At 43.0% G+C, this 18,664-nt stretch overlaps 2 long non-coding RNA genes across 2 annotated transcripts; both read left to right on the plus strand.

The window, feature by feature from the left end:
* The first annotated feature begins 1,814 nt into the window (after positions 1-1,814).
* LOC126990077 (uncharacterized) lies at positions 1,815-4,446 on the plus strand. The gene is made up of 4 exons (XR_007743993.1): positions 1,815-2,124; positions 2,552-2,657; positions 2,947-3,105; positions 4,307-4,446. It is a non-coding gene; the product is annotated as an uncharacterized LOC126990077 (long non-coding RNA).
* Positions 4,447-5,297: 851 nt separating this feature from the next.
* On the plus strand, positions 5,298-8,771 carry LOC126990078 (uncharacterized). The gene is made up of 5 exons (XR_007743994.1): positions 5,298-5,516; positions 6,309-6,446; positions 7,086-7,274; positions 7,721-7,883; positions 8,389-8,771. It is a non-coding gene; the product is annotated as an uncharacterized LOC126990078 (long non-coding RNA).
* Positions 8,772-18,664: the final 9,893 nt, after the last annotated feature.

Below are 18,664 nucleotides of genomic sequence, written 5' to 3' on the forward strand. Positions count from 1 at the left end.
TCCCATTATTTGGCTGGTAAAGTGTGTCTGTGGACCCTCTGAGAGGAACATTTCGTTCTGCCAGACTATGAATTATAGCCACGAACCTGGTAAGTACCTCTCGCCACCTTCGCCGTTCAGTGTTTATTAGTGCCAGCTCAACTTTGTCAATTGTTTGCCCCTTTTTAATACGACAGTAGGAAGACACCAGAGTGCAGGAATTACCACCAGCGTCCCAGGGCAAAACCAAAACAATCCCCCGCCTTCAACTCGCCGTTCCCGCTCGCCCAGCTCCGCCTCTCCGCCTACAGCACATTATCGTACCCCGCGTAACAATATTAATTTTGGATGCCAATTTGGCGCCCCCCCCCAGCAAATGGCGCCCCAGGCGACCGCCTGTGTCGCCTGTGCCTAGAAACGGCCCTGACGCTACCAAGATACGTGAAACTTTCCGAGATTTCAACGTCCTCGCCACACGCATGAACAGACTGTACTGTGTCATCCAGCAAGCCTCCAAACACCTGTACCTTGGTCTTGGCCCAGGAGACCTGGAGTCTCAAGGGCTTCGCCGCCTCGTGCAGTGCCTCGAGAGCCATCACCAAGACCTCCAGCGACTCCGCCAGGATTACTGCATCATCGGCAAGAACAAGGACCCTGGTATTGCCAATGGATGCTCCGCAGGTCCACAACTCTGCCCAGTACCCAGTCCATACAAGTGTTGAAAAGCGCTGGGGCAAGGTCACAGCCCTGCCTCACTCCCGCATTCACGGGAAAGAGGCTGGACAAGCCGCCCCCCCCCCAACACACACACACACACTTCACAGCACTCTCTGTCCCAGAATACAGGCCAGTCAGCAAACCAATAGTCCTCGCAGGAATCCCACGGAGTCGCAGAAGATCCCAGAGTGCCTCACGATCGATGCACTGAATCAAACGCCTTCCTGAGATCGACACAGGCTGCAAGCATCCCCTGTCGAAACTCACCTGGGCGCTCCACCACTCGTAAACCTTCTATCAGTCGATCAATCTCATTCAATCATTCAGTCAGTCAGTCAACCAGTTTGTCTGCCAGGCAATCAGTCAGTCTGTCAGACAGTCAATCCATCATTCATTCAGTCAGTCAGTCAACCAGTTTGTCTGCCAGGCAATCGGTCAGTCTGTCAGACAGTCAATCCATCATTCATTCAGTCAGTCAGTTAACCAGCTATATAGTCAGTCAGTATATCATGCGGTCAGGCAGTCAGTCAGTTAGTCAGTCAGTCAATTAGTCAACCAGTCAGTCAGTCAGTCAGTTAATCAAGCAGTCAGTGAGTCAGTCATTAGAGGAAACAAGAACAGTTTTGTGGTGAGGAAGGTGCTTGAAAAATAGTGTCAGTGGAATGCAGCACTTATATTTACCGGGATGATGTCAGCAAGGAGAGTCAATTAACAGTTTAACTGGAGCACACGAGTTTAGCAACTAGACGAATACAAATGAATAATAGATAAATTTACACATCATAGATAGACAACTATAATATAAGGGAAGTACAATGTTCCAAGTACGACAATTTCGTATCGCTGGCGAGTCACACGGGCGTGAAGCTGCCAGCTCGTTACACTCAGCCTGTTATATTTGCCGATCTCCCACCCAAAACCTGTCTCTGGCGCCCAATAACGAGACTCAGATATAGTTATCACTAAAACCGTTGATTCCTGATGTGTTTTGGCAATGGTTAAGCGTCGAAAACCGGTACATGCACGAGGGCGAGATGATGAAGGCAAGTTATCCCAGCATCGCTTCTAGATTGTCGTACTCGGAGCATTACTTTTACCAGCTTCTCCCGCATAAATATCACCAGGAAACATGAATAATAAACCATTTCAACAATAACTACAAATAAATATCGTTATTGTGACCCAGGAAACAGTTTTGGGGATGGAAATTGGGAAACATGAGAAACTGAGTACGACAATCTGGCAACGTTGTACAATAATCCCAGCCATCAGCTGTTCAGTGTTTGTTTACCTCGCGCGGGGGAGAGAGGAAGGGACGCTGTGCTCCGTGCTTCCCTTGTTATCCTTGCTATCCACGTGCCCCCCCTTGTTATCCTCGTGCTCCCGGCCTTGTAGCGGTGCCGTGGCGGGGCGTGTAGGCGTTGACATGTAAGCCCCGGTCGTCTACCCTCCGTGCCCTATGGGGGTCCGTGGACGGGGCAGGTAGTTTGGGTTAACCCGTCCGCTGCGGTTGGCACGGGTTTGGATTTCACTGTTAGCCTAGTATCATATATATAGTTTCATGTCTTTCTCTGTCTCTGTGGTGGATAGTGGAGTGTTTCCCATGTGGTATTGGTGTGCTGGATATCCTCTCCCAAGGTGCAGGACTACATTTTCTTCATTGAATTGTAGCAGCCACTTTTTGTTCCACTCCTGTAGCTTGATGAGGTCTTCTGCTAGGAAATGCACATTCAAGGGGACAAAAATACTTTTCCCATTTCATTTCAACAGAGTAAATTTTAATGTAAGTGGAGTTTTTCCATGTTGAGAATATGCTAACAGCTCCTCATTTTCATTTTCCATTTCCATCTTGCAGCACTCACGGTCATCGGCACTGCCCATACACTCAGTCCACCCTGGCGGGGACCTCACCAATGACCTCCATGAAAACAGGGTCCCAGACAAGCCAGTTGGTCTGAAGGGTGAGTGTTTCCCTCAGTGTTGTGATTTACATCCTCTGTCCCCTTCAAATTGTCCCTCCTACCTCCTACCTCCTTATCCATCACTTACATTCTTAATTCCCAACAAACAGTATAAACCTAATATATGTGTTGTGCATAGAATTTAGGATAACTTGCAGGTACAATACATTTGTATAATTTTGTTTTCATGGTACAAAATATTCATGTTTGGAAGCCATGATAAAACCTACATAGTGATCATGATGGTGGAGTCACTGTGTTATCTGCAGTGTCTTGTGGTCCATTACAGCCGTGGCGCTGACTGACCACATCAGGGTGTGCTGGCAGCCCCCCGCACAGCACAATGTGCTGCTGTGCGGCTACACCATTGCCTGGGACCAAGGCGTGGCGGACATCTGCTCCAAGATCGTGGACAGCAAGCAGCACGGTTACTTCATTGATAAGCTGGGTGTGTAAGATGATCATTTGTGACTAATTTTCCATTTTCTGGCCAAGTAGTATGCAGACCTGCAGTGTGATTCTCCACAAGACAGGGATTTTGAATTAGCCACTTCTACATTTGTGTTGAGCCAAGAGAAGGTAAAGATTTTGTTAGCCTGTCAAATGCGATTGGCACGGATTTGCCTTCACTGTTAGTCTGGTAACCTTTCTCTGCCTCTCTGGTGGACAGTGGAGTGTTTCCCATGTGGTATTGGTGTGCTGGATATCCCCTCCCAAGGTGCAGGACTTTACATTTTTCTTCACTGAATTTTAGTAGAAACATTTTGATCCATTTCTATAGCTTGGTGAGGTCTTCTGGTTGGAAATCCACAGTCAATGGGTTAAATGATATCATAGTTAACCATTTATTGAGTCTGGAGTTAACATTACATTCACCCCCCCCAAAAAAAATGATGATGGAGTCCATAACAAGTTTTCATTTAAGCAAAGTAAAGTGAAGGTAGAGATCTTGCTAAGTAGATCATAGTTAAACATTTATTGAGTCTGTTAACATTTCACACACACACACACACACACACACACACACACACACACACACACACACACACAAACACACACAGAAAAGTATTTACACACCATCATAAAGTTAGCTCTCCATATTGTGAAGACCCTGGACCATGAGAGCAATTATTGAGGGAAAGGAGGTGGTATTCTGAGTTGCCATTTTCAGACTCATCATCGTTCAGGCTCATTCCTCTGTCTGCCCTGAACTCTCAGATATTTCCTGGGTGGTCATAATGTTAGTCAGGTTATTCATTGGTTATCTGTGGCCTGTTATCTGTCTTTCTACCTGTTGTCTGTTAGTTTATCTTATTTGTTATCTGTTCTGCCCAGTTTAACCCCTTGACTGCAGATTTCCTAGCAGCAGACCTCGCCAAGCTACAGGAATGGAACAAAAAGTGTCCGTGGCTACAATTCAGTGAAGAAAAGTGTAGTCCTGCACCTTGGGAGGGGATATCCAGCACACCAATACCACATGGGAAACACTCCACTATCCACCACAGACAGAGAGAGAAAGACCTGGGACTATGTTACCAGGCTACCAGTGAAGGCAAAATCCGTGCCAATCGCAGCGGACGGGTTAAGGGTCGTGAAAAAATTGTTGTATTGTTACAATTAGGTCCATAACAAGTTCTCCATCTCCTCAGAACCCAACATGGAGTTTGTGATAAGCCTGCGAGCCTTCAACAACGTGGGTGACGGGCAACCGGTGTACCAGCAAGTCCGCACCCAGCCAGAGGAGGAGGAGGTGGCACCCACGCTGGACCCGGCGGTGTGGGTGAAGGCCGTGGTGCTGACGCCCTTCACCGTGGTTCTGCAGTGGGCGGACACCATGCTGAGCCAGAACCAGGTGATTTATTTATTTATTTTTTTATTATTATTATTTTTTTTTTTCAAGGGAGGCAACTCAAGGTAAACAAATTAAACAACAATTAAAAGGCCACTAGATGCAGTTCCAAACACAAGCATGAAGAATGGGAGGTCAAAAGAGGTCAGTTTTGGGTAGTGTTGCTGGGCTGCTTCAGGGAGGGCAGTCATCAGCTGGAAAATATATGTTTTATCTCATGTTCTTTGTGCACTGTGTCACGACTTGCCACTTGCATCAACACAGCAGCGGAAAAGTTAGTCATTTGTCAAGGAACTTATTCACCCCTTACACATTCTTGTTTCCTGCACACTCCTTATTCACCTCATATCCACCTCTCCACATCCTTATTCGTAACTTGCATCCTTCTCCCTCCTACAAACAGCCCTCATTCACCTCATATCTTCCTCTCTATATCCTTATCCATTACTTACTCATACTCTCGTCCCAGCAAACTCCTTATTCACCTCACGTCCACCTCACACATCCTTATCCATAACTCATGCATCCTCTTTTTCCTGCAAACAGTCCCTTATACACCTCATATCCTCCCAAAAACATCCTTATCCTTCACTTACACATCCTCTTTTCCTGCAAGCACTCCTCACACCCTTCCTATCCTCCTGTCATTCATGTCTCATTTCACAAGCCAGTCCTTCATCCAGTGACCTTTCTTATGTTTTCCTCTGTCCTTGTACCTGACTCCTGTTAATACTGACCTTTGACTCCTGCAGTACAACAGCTGCACCACCTTCTCGTCCTCATCCCCAGCCGCTACGTCAACGCCACGGATGTGACCTGCCTCATTGACAGCCTCAAGCCATCAACAATGTGTGAGTTTGCTGTGAAGACCATCAGGGTGAGACCACAGTGCTGGAAGCCTTCGTTCTTCTTTCAGTAAATATTCACTCAGTCCTGCAACACTTCTCAAGGAAATCCTGCACAGCTGAATCCTTGCTGTGATGAGGCACAGAGAAATTATGACTCATAGGGTGAGCTATTATTAGTGTTTGAGATATTGATTTTTTCATTGACCTTTTGCAAATACTTAAAAATGAACCTTACATAATGGTATTAGAAACAGCACAGCAGGGTTGGCAATGATTTAATCAAATTGATTTTATCAAATGATTAAATCTTTGATTTTATTTGTATTTTTCTGAGTAAAAAGTATTCCATAGGTTAAATGATGTGCTCCAAAGATGATAAAGTAAAACAACCTATTCATGTGCAATGATTCATTTATTCTCTTCAAAGTATAAAAAAAAAGATTCCTACATTATTATATCCTCCTGCGCTAATGTTGCCAACTTGACATGTTTTTTTACTAGGTAAAAAATCAGCCTCCTCTAGTCTTTACTAACTTGGCCGGCAATGTATCATAATAGCAACCAAGGTTTGCAACCAAACCGTAACAGAATAGAAGTAGATATTCTTCTGTATGGTAATAATATAATATTCTGTCATGAAAATGACAACTTCAGGCAACTCTATCTGTCCTAAACCTGCTCCTGTACCAACTACAAACAAGTACTGAACAAGTATGTATCTGGATCCTTGACTGTGCTCAGACTTACAGGCCTAAACTTAAACTTAAAGTAACCTATGGAAACTTATGAATCACTCACCAGTATATATATATATATATATATATATATATATATATATATATATATATATATATATATATATATATATATATATATATAATAGGATTTAGAGGGGAACTTTGAAGTTTTGGTGTGCCAAAATCACACTTTTTCCCACACACTTTTCCCCATCAGGTTTGGCGTGAGTCCCCCTATAGCCTGGTGGCCTCCAACACCCTGCTGGTGGCCCGGCCGTCCTGGCCCTCCCTGGCCAGCCGTCCACCACCACCTTCACCCGGCAGCCGCTGCAGCGGAACAATGGGAGGATCACAGGTGAGCTGATGGGTTACCAGGATGGCATCTTCAAATTATAAAAATAAAAAAGAGTCAGTGTGCCAAACCACAGTGATGTACTAGACTACATAGTTAAGGGAACACACCTTCACTGACGTGGAAAAGACCTGGATATATAGTAAATAAACAGTGACTTAGGTCATGGTGGTGGGCAGCGTGGGCCAGGCAGGAAGCAAGAACCATACATCCTGTCAGCCACTATAAATACAATTTGCCTGAGCCACTACCGGGCTGGGGTCATCCAAGAGGCCCCTCCAAAGAGCCTACTGGAGCTATGGGCAGCACTTAACCCAGTAGCTGCCGGGACCATGTTTCTGAAAGGCCACTCTAAGCACTGCCTTGGGCCGACCATCAGGACCCACCAGGAAGAAGCCTACCGGCGCAATAGGCCGCGACGTAAAAAAAAGAGAGAGAGAGAGAGAAAATCATCACTCAGGCAAGCCATTTTATAATATATATCAATGCATTTGTGATCAGTTTATGCATCATCTATTTTGGGGGCTTATATCATAGCAAAAATTAGGCCCGTCGCTGCTACACGGTAAAGCCACAAATTTTGCCTGTCACTGGTACACGGTTAAAAAAAGATTATTGAGAGAGTAATTTTGTTTGTTCCAGGCTACGTGATATTCCTCACCACGGACCAAACTGTCGGTGACTGGGTGACGGGGGAAGTGACGGGGGACTGGCTCACCCTCACCGTCCATGGACTGACGCCTTCAAGGAAGTATTTGCACAAGATGCACACTCACAATGTCAAAGGTTTTGGTCCATTCTCCTCCGTGGAAAGCTTCACGACTCTTCCAGGTAAGGAAGTGTTAGTCTTAGGGAGCCGTCATTGCTGTGGTGCATCAGTCACTGTTCTCCCAGTTATGCACATGTTGTGTCCCACCACACTGTCCCTCATCATGGAGCACTCCCTCCCTGAGGCTGACTTGAGGCCCATTACCTGCATGCTCTGTGAATGCCACCTCTGGCTCTGTGGGCATGTGGGTAAACCCTGCTTACCAGGTTGTTTATGTAAGAGACAATCCTTAGTAAAGAGTGTGCCCAGAAAGTTGGGTTAGAGCAGGTTGATGGATCCTGCTGGGAGGTACATGGTATGGGGAAGGTGCCTGCATGGGGACCTGCACAGAGGAACCCCCAAGAATGGTGTCATAGTTTGGGTGAGGCAGGCTGGCAGAGGCCCCCATTGATTGACTGATTGATTAAGCCAATGTTAAATATATTATACATCTGCTCCTGTGTTCCAGCTGTTGACAAGAGCATCGGTGAGCCCCCTGGCTGGTGTGTGGAGCGAGAGGCCTGATTGTGCTGGTGATCGCTGGCGTGGCAGGAGCCATGACCAGCTGGGGGCCTTCTTGGCCACCACACTGTACTGCCGCGAGTCAAGGCGGAGCCCAGGCCAAGCATTGTGTAAGGTGGCAGGACAGTTTGTTGGTGTGTTTCATCCCATGACTCATTTCAGCAATCCTTTACACTGACTGCAGGAACTTTTTATTCACTTTGTAATATGGAGAACAAGGCTGCAGGGCATAGTCCACAAAGACTTAAGTTTGCCAAGATTAGAGAAAGAAAAAAAAGGTAAACTTGTTCATAGGAAATGTTCAAGATGGACTTTCATTTTGTGCTATACATAGTTGCAGGGTAACAAGTGACCTCTGTTTGTGATATCTGTGTCTCTTGGTGGAGCAGCTAACACGTGTTTCTAACTTGTGATTGCTTGCAGTGTGCTGGCGGGGAGCTATTTCTTTAAATGAATTCAAATATGCTTTGTTGAACTCAAACCTCATGCCTTTAACATCCATCCTGTTTTGAAGATTGCATGTGCCCTTCCATCTCCCTCTGGACAGCCCTGCGAGGTACAGCAGCAGCACTCAGTAGTGTTTAGCAGCTAGTAAGATGCATCACTTCCTTGCAGTGTTGGCGGCAGCTGCAGTGAGAGCAACAAGCCTGGCGTCCAGCCTCCAGACCTGTGGATCCATCACGGCCACCTGGAGCTGAAGAACTTTGACAAGGGTGAGCGCAGCAACTCCCCCAACCACGCCTCCATCATCCAGCACACAGGTGGGTGTCTTTGTCAGTCAGTGAACAGTGTGCAGCTCATGGGAGTCCTGTCATTTGTGTGGTATTTTTTGTAATATTTGGTTGCTGGTGTTTTGTTGCCAGTCACTGCTGCGTTGTAGTGTGCCAGTGACGCCACACACAACCTTACACAACCCCCGGACACTCCAGTATGAGAGTCATCACACATTACAGAGTTTCCATCTCTCTCTATCCAGACACTCCCTCCTTGCCTGCTCAAAGTTTCTCAAAGATCTTTCCCCCCTCTCCCCAACGTACTCTTGCACCCTATCCCTCCAGGGCACGCAAGGTCGGCCTCTAGCATACCCGCCCTCTATCTCACTCACATACACCCTTCTGGTCATCTTACTCTCCTTCATTCGCTCCATGTGGCCAAACCACTTTAAAGTCTGTCGCTTCACTTCTTCCACCACTCCACGCTTCTTCCCTTCACCCCTGTGACACATTCCAGAACGCTCGTACACACTTTCATTACTCATTCCTTCCATTCTACTCACACCACAAGCACTCCTCAAATAACTCATTTCCACTGCCTGCACTCTAGACCTCTGACTTTCATTCCAGGCCCTCGTTTCTCTTGCATATGTGAGGGTTGGTACTATTATTGTATTTCTCAAATCCCTCTTTACCTCCATGCTCACACTTCTGCCATTCATGATTTGTCTCAAAGACCCTACCACCCTTCTTCCTTGCAATGCCCTTTCTCTTGTCACTCTCTCTGCACCACCATGCTTACACATAACTGATCCAAGAGCCGCGGGTCACTCTTCTCAAATGCTCTGAAACCCAGTTCCAGGTTGACCCTGGGCTCATAGAGTCTATACTGTTCTGCACTGTGTCTCAGTGACATGGTGGTGTCCAAATGAAAATCCTGTAGAATATTTCTCAAATATCCAGGTTTACCAAGTCGCATTGCTTGATAAGTCAAGACAAATATTTTGTAGACTATGCGTGCCTTGATGGGCAGCCAATGCAAGTCTGTGAGTGCAGGTGTTATTCTCTCACCAGACCCTTTGTTAGCCTTGCCTTGATGGGCAGCCAATGCAAGTCTGTGAGTGCAGGTGTTATTCTCTCACCAGACCCTTTGTTAGCCTTGCAGCTCTGTTCATAACAAGTTGTAGTTTCTTCAGCAGATATTTAGGAAGGCCATAATAAAGTGAGTTATAATAATCCAGCTTTCTATTTACATGATTATATATATATATAAGCATCTTCATGGTCTTATCATCCAGGTATTTCTTGACAAATGCAATATTTCTCAGATGGTAGCCTGCCGTTCTCACCACCTGACTGATCTGTTCTTTGAATGATAGAGTGCAGTCAAGTATCACACCTAAATCTTTGACTGACTTTTTTACAGTCCTAGTGTCATCTTTTATCCGAAGAGTGGAAACATCTAGCCTCCTGACATCCTTGTTCTTCCCCACAATCAAACATTCAGTTTTATCCTCATTCAGCTTCAGTTGCTTAGAATTCATCCATTTCCTCACATCATCCATAATTCTGCTCAGCTTATCTTCAGTGTTTTCCACATCACTCAGCGACAAATAGAACTGTGTATCATCAGCATACAGTTTAAAGTCAACTTCATGCCTTCTTAGTAAAATGTGAAAGACCAATAGTATAAACACAATAAAATTGGACCCAGTACACTTCTCTCGGGGACTCCTCTTTGCAAAAGTTTATGAGTGGAGAACGATTTACCTATTTGCACACAGTAAGTTCTGTTCTCAAGGTAACTCCTCAGATAATCCAGCGTGCCACCCTCAATTCCAATATTCTTGCAATCCCGAAGCAATAGACTGTGCACCACCGTGTCAAACGCAGCACTCAAGTCTAACAAAATCAGAACACCACACTTCCCTTCATCCATAAGCACAAGCAAGTTGTTTACCACCAAACAGAGAGTAGTTTCAGTTGAGTAAAGCCTCTTGTAGGCAGATTCATTATCCGGTAAAGCCTGCACCACTAGCAAATGCTCCATTAGCTGATTTAAGATCACATTTTCAAGTATCTTGGATAGAAACGTCAAGTTGGATACTGGTCTAGAGGAACTAAACACTGTGGGTCCAGTTTACCTTTAACGATAGGTTTCACGATCGCCGCTTTCTCACTCTCAGGGAAAGTCTTGTTTTCAATACTAGTGTTAACCATCACAGTCATAATATTTAATAAATCACTAAAGTTTCCACTCTTAATGATGTCACTTATCGGCAAGGGATCGTTATCACAGTACGTCAGGTTCACCTGTGTATGATAGTTTTCACCACAGCCACATCCACTTGTTGAAAGCCTGTTAACTACCCTTCTTCCTTGCAATGCCCTTTCTCTTGTCACTCTCTGCACCACCATGCTTACACATAACTGATCCAAGAGCCGGGTCACTCTTCTCAAATGCTCTGAAACCCAGTTCCAGGTTGACCCTGGGCTCATAGAGTCTATACTGTTCTGCACTGTGTCTCAGTAACATGGTGGTGTCCAAATGAAAATCCTGTAGAATATTTCTCAAATATCCAGGTTTACCAAGTCGCGTTGCTTGACAAGTCAAGACACATATTTTGTAGACTATTCGTGCCTTGATGGGCAGCCAATGCAAGTCTATAAGTGCAGGTGTTATTCTCTCACAGGGCAGACCCTTGTTAGCCTTGCAGCTCTGTTCATAACAAGTTGTAGTTTCTTCAGTAGATATTTAGGAAGGCCATAATAAAGTGAGTTACAATAATCCAGCTTTCTATTTACATGATTATATATATATAAGCATCTTCATGGTCTTATCATCCAGGTATTTCTTGACAAATGCAATATTTCTGAGATGGTAGCCTGCCGTTCTCACCACCTGATTGATCTGTTCTTTGAATGATAGAGTGCAGTCAAGTATCACACCTAAATCTTTGACTGACTTTTTTACAGTCCTAGTGTCATCTTTTATCCGAAGAGTGGAAACATCTAGCCTCCTGACATCCTTGTTCTTCCCCACAATCAAACATTCAGTTTTATCCTCATTCAGCTTCAGTTGCTTAGAATTCATCCATTTCCCGACATCATCCATAATTCTGCTCAGCTTATCTTCAGTGTTTTCCACGTCACTCAGCGACAAATAGAACTGTGTATCATCAGCATACAGTTTAAAGTCAACTTCATGCCTTCTTAGTAAAATGTGAAAGACCAATAGTATAAACACAGAATAAAATTGGACCCAGTACACTTCCCTGGGGGACTCCTCTTTGCAAAAGTTTATGAGTGGAGAACGATTTACCTATTTGCACACAGTAAGTTCTGTTCTCAAGGTAACTCCTCAGATAATCCAGCGCGCCACCCTCAATTCCAATATTCTTGCAATCCTGAAGCAATAGACTGTGCTCCACCGTGTCAAACGCAGCACTCAAGTCTAACAAAATCAGAACACCACACTTCCCTTCATCCATAAGCACAAGCAAGTTGTTTACCACCAAACAGAGAGTAGAGAGTTTCAGTTGAGTAAAGCCTCTTGTAGGCAGATTCATTATCCGGTAAAGCCTGCACCACTAGCAAATGCTCCATTAGCTGATTTAAGATCACATTTTCAAGTATCTTAGATAGAAACGTCAAGTTGGATACTGGTCTAGAGGAACTAAACACTGTGGGTCCAGTTTACCTTTAACGATAGGTTTCACGATCGCCGCTTTCTCACTCAGGGAAAGTTTTGTTGATACTAGTGTTAACCATCACAGTCATAATATTTAAGAAATCACTAAAGTTTCCACTCTTAATGATGTCACTTATCGGCAAGGGATCGTCATCACAGTACGTCAGGTTCACCTGTGTATGATAGTTTTCACCACAGCCACATCCACTTGTTGAAAGCTTAACTTTATTTCAGGGACTGGAGTTTCCACAGCGGATCCATGGTAACTGCGGTCGCCTCTAAAGTTCATGATAACTCTCAATTTTCTTGTCAAAAAGTCTAAAACTTATTTGCCAGCACTTCATCCGAGAAACCATCCTGAAGCTTGTTAACTTTTCTGTTTCCAGTCAAACTGTCAAGCACCTAATATAATTTATTGATGTCAGGCCCTGCCTCCACAACCTTATTCCGATAGTATTCTCTTTTCCGTTTTATCCATAGCTGGGCACGATAACAGAAAACCTTATTCCTGATAACCGATAACTGATAATGAAAAACCTTAACGGCGATAACCGATATTCGTTAACTAGAGACACAAATATAGGCGATAACCAATAACCGATACCCGATATAAATCCACAATTCCGATACTAGCTATTGATAAGTCCGATAGGTGAAAACGATACTATATTGATATTTCAGATAGAACAACATTGATGAATTCAAATTTTCATTATCTGTAGTTTAGGAAACTTACAAACCTTAAAACCACACGTTGACACGTACATATGGACGTTAATACTAGAATGTTGAATTGGTGTTAGTTATTTGGCGTCCCCATCAAATTGTTTACAAACATTGGTCTCAGATGGCGTCTCAGATAAGCGTAGCGTATAGTCTCACAGAGCTTTTAAATTGTAATTAAGAGTTGCTGGAAGGCTGAATTAGACATATAGATTATCTCGCTGTTTCTAGAACGACACTCTGTACGAGTTGTATTTATATGTACAGAGTGTACGTCGTTCTAGAAACAGCGAGGATGGTGGTACTGTATGGTTGATTCAGCTTTCCAGCAACTCTTAATGTGTTAAAAAAGCATTGTGAGACTGTACAGGTCTACAGTTAATGGTCTGAGCATGCGCAGTTCACGAGACCAGTGTTTGTAAACAAAAGCGCCAACTTTTGATGATGGGACACCAAATAACACAACACCGGGTGCATTCAGTATCATGGCATGGTCACAAACGAATATGGAATATCAAATTTGAGGCAGTGAATAACCATTTTGGGGGCAAAGTTAAATGATTTTTCTCTATGATATATTGATTTTTGAGTAGCATAAAAAAATAACCTAATGTTTTAATTTTCATGATCTAAGTATGAAATCTCATCACCGAAGATATTTCATACCCCGAAGTTTTTTCATACAACACCGGGCCACGCATGCGCAGTAGGGAGACAACGTTTTTTTCTGAGAGGCGGAAAAAATGTAGCGATTATCGCTAGTTTGGTTACAAAAGTAACGAAGATACCGATATATATTTAAATAAGTAGCGGATGGTCGATAATCCGATTTTGTTATCAGTGATAAAGTATCGCGATAACTTATCGCGATAATGCCCAGCTATGGTTTTATCACAAGCCGGTTTTCTTTGTTTCTTGCCTCCTGGTATGCTCTTCTTGCCTCATCTGTTTTTTGCATAAGCCACAGTCTTTCTTTTTTCTTCTCTTTTTGCCCACAGTATTTCCACATTAAACCAAGGTGCATGATCTCTCAACACTATCTCCTTTTCACCAGAGGACAGAGGCTGTTATACTCATCTTTAGCTAAACCATTATATAGCTTAACCAGGCAGGTAGCACAATTTCCACGTAACACCGAGCCATGTTCACAGATTTCACGACAATTAATAGTAATTTCCTGTATTACAGAGTTAATCAATGTTTCTGGTTGAAAATTCTTTCGCAATCTGAACGTAATCTTTTTCTGCACTGCTTCCCTCACGTATGAAATTTCAAAGGTTACCAATTTATGCAGGACATACAACATATTTCATCAACACACCCCTTGCACTAGATCACCGTCTATATCGCTGAAAACCAAGTCTAGCACATGACCCCCTAAAGAAGTCATCTCGTTCACTTTATTAATCAGGTTGAAACTGTCCATCATCTCAATGAAGGCCATGGCAGAAGAATTTTCAGGATCATCAATCCATAGATTAAAGTCACCACAGATGAACACATTTGCACTCACCATATCCACAGACTCCAAAGTGTGCGAAATTCATCAATAAAGACCTCTGCTCTTGTATCCGGAGGTCCATACACCACAATAAAGGTGCATTTCCTTCTATCAATTTCACAGATGACTTGCACTAATTCAAAGGTATCCCACCTTTCTGATGCTTTTCTCCGAATCTTCTTAAAAGAATTCGAAAGAAAGATCCCAACACCACCACCCCTTCTTGTCTCCCTCAGGACATGTATAAAGGTATGAGTTACGCAGAATGTACAATTGAGAGGTTTAGATCAGCCGGTGTCAAAACTGCCAGTCTGATTAGCATTACAGTATTGTTTTTAAATAGAACTTGTCAGTTTCTTTGAAAGGCATCTATAAGGAAATTATCTTTGAGTTTGAGACTATATGGTTGAAAAGTTTTAATTGTTTCAGATATCAATATTCACAGAAAGGACATATTTTATCAAATTAATTGAATATTTAGTTCATATTTTTTCATGAAAGTAGATGTCTTGTTGCTAAAAAATTCAGAAGCAGGGAAGCTGTCTAATACACAGTCTGAAGAAGGGGACACTCTTTTTGAAAATTAATTAATTGTTTAGTTTACATCTGTCATCAGGAGACACAAAGACTGTGTTCCTATATTTCACATCAAGAGAGATTATATAAGCAGTTTCTCAAAAAGGAATACATATCATATTTTATAAAGTGAAAAACTATTTTCCCAGGTTTCTGTATTTTATTATTGTGGTTGTGAGGGGGTGTAGAAGGCTCACCCAGTGGGCGTTTTGACCATGGTGGGTAAGAAGCCCCACATTTTTTTAAATTGTCAATATAGAAAGGTGTAAATCATAACGAGGATATGATATACCATAGATAGGCTCAGCCTAAGTTTTCAACAGATCTTTTTTTTTTAATTCCATTGCAAAAAAATGTGCTGCCAACAGGCAATCTCCCTTAAGGGGGCAACTTACCCCACCTTACCCTATTACGAATTTGGGAAGAGTATTAAAAGGCAAGATTTTGCACATCAATCAGTCTTTTTCCAACGGTAGAGTCGCGTCACATCACAACAGACCAAAAAGGACGAGAAGGACAAGACAGAAGAAAAGGTCTTTCTGCTGCTGCTGAAAGCCTCTCCTGATGATGATGAGCAACAAGAAGATACCTGTACACCCGTTAAGAGTGGAAGGACGATCCAGTGAAATGTCTGCTACTGGGAGGGTACCCTCCAAAGCCTCTCTTGTCACCAATCCACTTGGACACAGAGCCCCAACCGTCAAGTGATGATGCTAGTGCTGGGTTCAAAATCAAGCAAATTTGAGGATTTGAACCTGTGATCCGAATATCGGTTCGTTGTACATTGTAGTACTTCGTACTTTTCATAAACCGGAGTTGCCAGGGTTCAGATACTTCTGCACTTCTGCCCAAAAACTCGGCGTACTTCGGGAGAAAAATCAGGGGTGAAATCATAGCACATCGTAGTACGTCATAGCACCGGGAAATAATTCGGTGTATCAGAATATGCCTCGAGGTCGACCGAACGCTCGACAAAAGATATCAAATTCGTAGTATCGGGGAAAACGCTGTCTCGAGGCAACAAGGATTTTTTGCAGGATCTACAGTCTGTAGACCGGTGGGTAAGTGGTAATTCCTCAAAGTTTCCGGTAGTTTGGTCGCTGTTTCAGTATTCTAACTTTCTAATTTCTTTTCTAATGTAGCAGACCACATCGCCGTATATTCCAGTTCCTGGACGTATCACCGATGTTATTAGTTTCTTCACCGTCTCTTCGTCTAGATATGTAAATTACTGCTTTTATGTTTCTAAGAACTGTATGTTTCGTTAATTCACTCTATATGCTTCCCAAAGGATAACTTGTCTGTTATTGTCACTCCCAGATCCTTATTCTTCTGTTTTTTTCATGATTCTTTCATTACTCAGAGAGTAGTTCCCCAATATCCGTCTACTGCTCTTACCAAACTCCATCACACTACACTTCTCTGTATTGAATGTCATTTCCCATTTGCGTGACCATTCGCTTATTCTATCGAAATCCTGACTCAAGGCTACACAGTCTTCTTCATTAGCCACCCTCCTCATTAGTTTAGCATCATCAGCAAACATATTCATATAGCTTGTCACCCCTTCTGTCATGTCAATTATATATATTGCAAACATAATCGGAGCCAGCACCGATCCTTGGAGGACTCCACTGGTCACTTCCGCCCAGCTTGATTTATTGCTCTTGATTACTGTTCTCATTTCTCTCTTCGTTAAAAGTCTATAATCCAACCCTTATATTTTGCATCATCCTGTAGGTTTCTCCAAATAACTTGTTTATGTGCTTTTCTGGGGATGGTGTGCACGGACATCTTGATTGACTAATGCCAGCGTTGTACAAGAACCGAACGATCATGGATGATCTGTTGGCATTTGGCCCATAACTGGTCTTACTGTACAGGTCTTTCCTTCTATCAATTTCACAGATGACTTGCACTAATTCAAAGGTATCCCACCTTTCTGATGCTTTTCTCCGAATCTTCTTAAAGAATTCGAAGAAAGATCCCAACACCACCACCCCTTCTTGTCTCCCTCAGGACATGTATAAAGGTATGAGTACATGCAGAATGTACAATTGGAGTAGGCCTAGATCTGTACGTGTGTCAAAACTGCCAGTCTGATTAGGCATTACAGTGTTGCTTTAAATAGAATTTGTTTAAGTTTTGAAGGCATCCATAAGTGAACACTTTTGAGTTTGAGACTTTAAGGAAGTTGGTGTTTTAACTGTTTCAGATATCAATATTCAACAGAAGGACATATTTTATCAAATTAATTGAATATTTAGTTCCATATATTTTTTCATGCAAGTAGATGTTCCTTTTTGTTACAAAATTCAGAGGAAAGGAAGCTGGTCTAATATTACTAGTCTAAAAGAAGGGATACCTTTTGGAAAAATTAATTAATTGTTTAGTTTTACATTCTGTTCATCAGGAGACACAAATATGACTGTGTTCCTATATTTCTCATCAAGAGAGATTTATAGGCTATAGTTTTCAAAAAGGGAATACATATCATATTTTAATAATGTGAAAAAACTTTTTTCGTTATGTATCTGTGAGTTTTTATTATTGTAAGCAGAGTGGGGTAGAAGGCCTACCCAGTGGGCGTTTTACCCCACATGCAGGGTAAGAAGCCCCCTTATTATTTTTTTAAAATTGTCATTATAGAAATGTGTAAATCATAATGAGTGGATATAATATATACCATAGATAGGCCTTAGCCTAAGCTTTCAACAGACTTTTTTTTTAATTCTTTTGCAAAAAATGTGGCTACAACAGGCAATCTCTCTTAAGGGGGGCAACTTACCTCACTTTACCATATTACGAATTTGGGAAGAGTATTAAAAGGCAAGCATTTTGCACATCAATCAGTCTTTTCCAATTTGCAGGAGTCGCGTCACATCACAATGGGACCGAAAAAGGACGAAGGGACAAGACAAGAAGAAAAGATCTTCTGCTGCCTCTCCTGATGATGATGAGCAACAAGAAGACACTCAAGAACAACCTGCCAAGAAAGTGAAGGGACGATCCAAGAAGAGGTCATTGTCTGCTACTGGGGAGCAGGGAGACACCCCTCCTCCAGCCCTCTTGCGTCACCAATCCACTTGGACACAGAGCCCCAACCTGGTCATGATGATGCTGGGTGTGTCTTTGCTCAAAATCGGGAGCAAATTCTTGGAGGAGATTTGAAACTCGTAGTAGATCCGGAGTTATCAGTGTAGTTCGTCGTACATTGTAGTACTTCGTACTTACAAATCGGGACAGTTGGTGTGGTTCGTGATACTTCGTAGTACTTCGGCTCCAAAACTCGGCGTACTTCTCGAGAAAATAAGGGTGAAATCATAGTACATCGTAGCATATTGTAGTACGTCGTAGCACTTTGGGAAATAATTCGGTGTACTTCGGGGAATATGCCCTCGAGGTCGACCGAACGCCTCGAGATGAAAAGATAAACAAATTTTCGTAGTGATTCGGGGAAAACGCTGTCTCCCGAGGTACTACGATTTTTTTGTGATTCGGCGTCTGTGAGACCGGGGGGTAAGTGTGTTCTCTCAGAGTTTCCGATAGTTTGGTCGCTGCTCTCTGTATTCTTTCCAACTTTCTAATTTCTTTCTTCAATGTAGGTGACCACACTAACGCTGCATATTCCAGTCTTGGACGTATCATCGATGTTATTAGTTTCTTCACCGTCTCTTCGTCTAGATA

This window comes from Eriocheir sinensis, unplaced genomic scaffold (assembly GCF_024679095.1).
Source record: "Eriocheir sinensis breed Jianghai 21 unplaced genomic scaffold, ASM2467909v1 Scaffold144, whole genome shotgun sequence".
Taxonomy (NCBI): Eukaryota; Metazoa; Arthropoda; class Malacostraca; order Decapoda; family Varunidae; genus Eriocheir; species Eriocheir sinensis.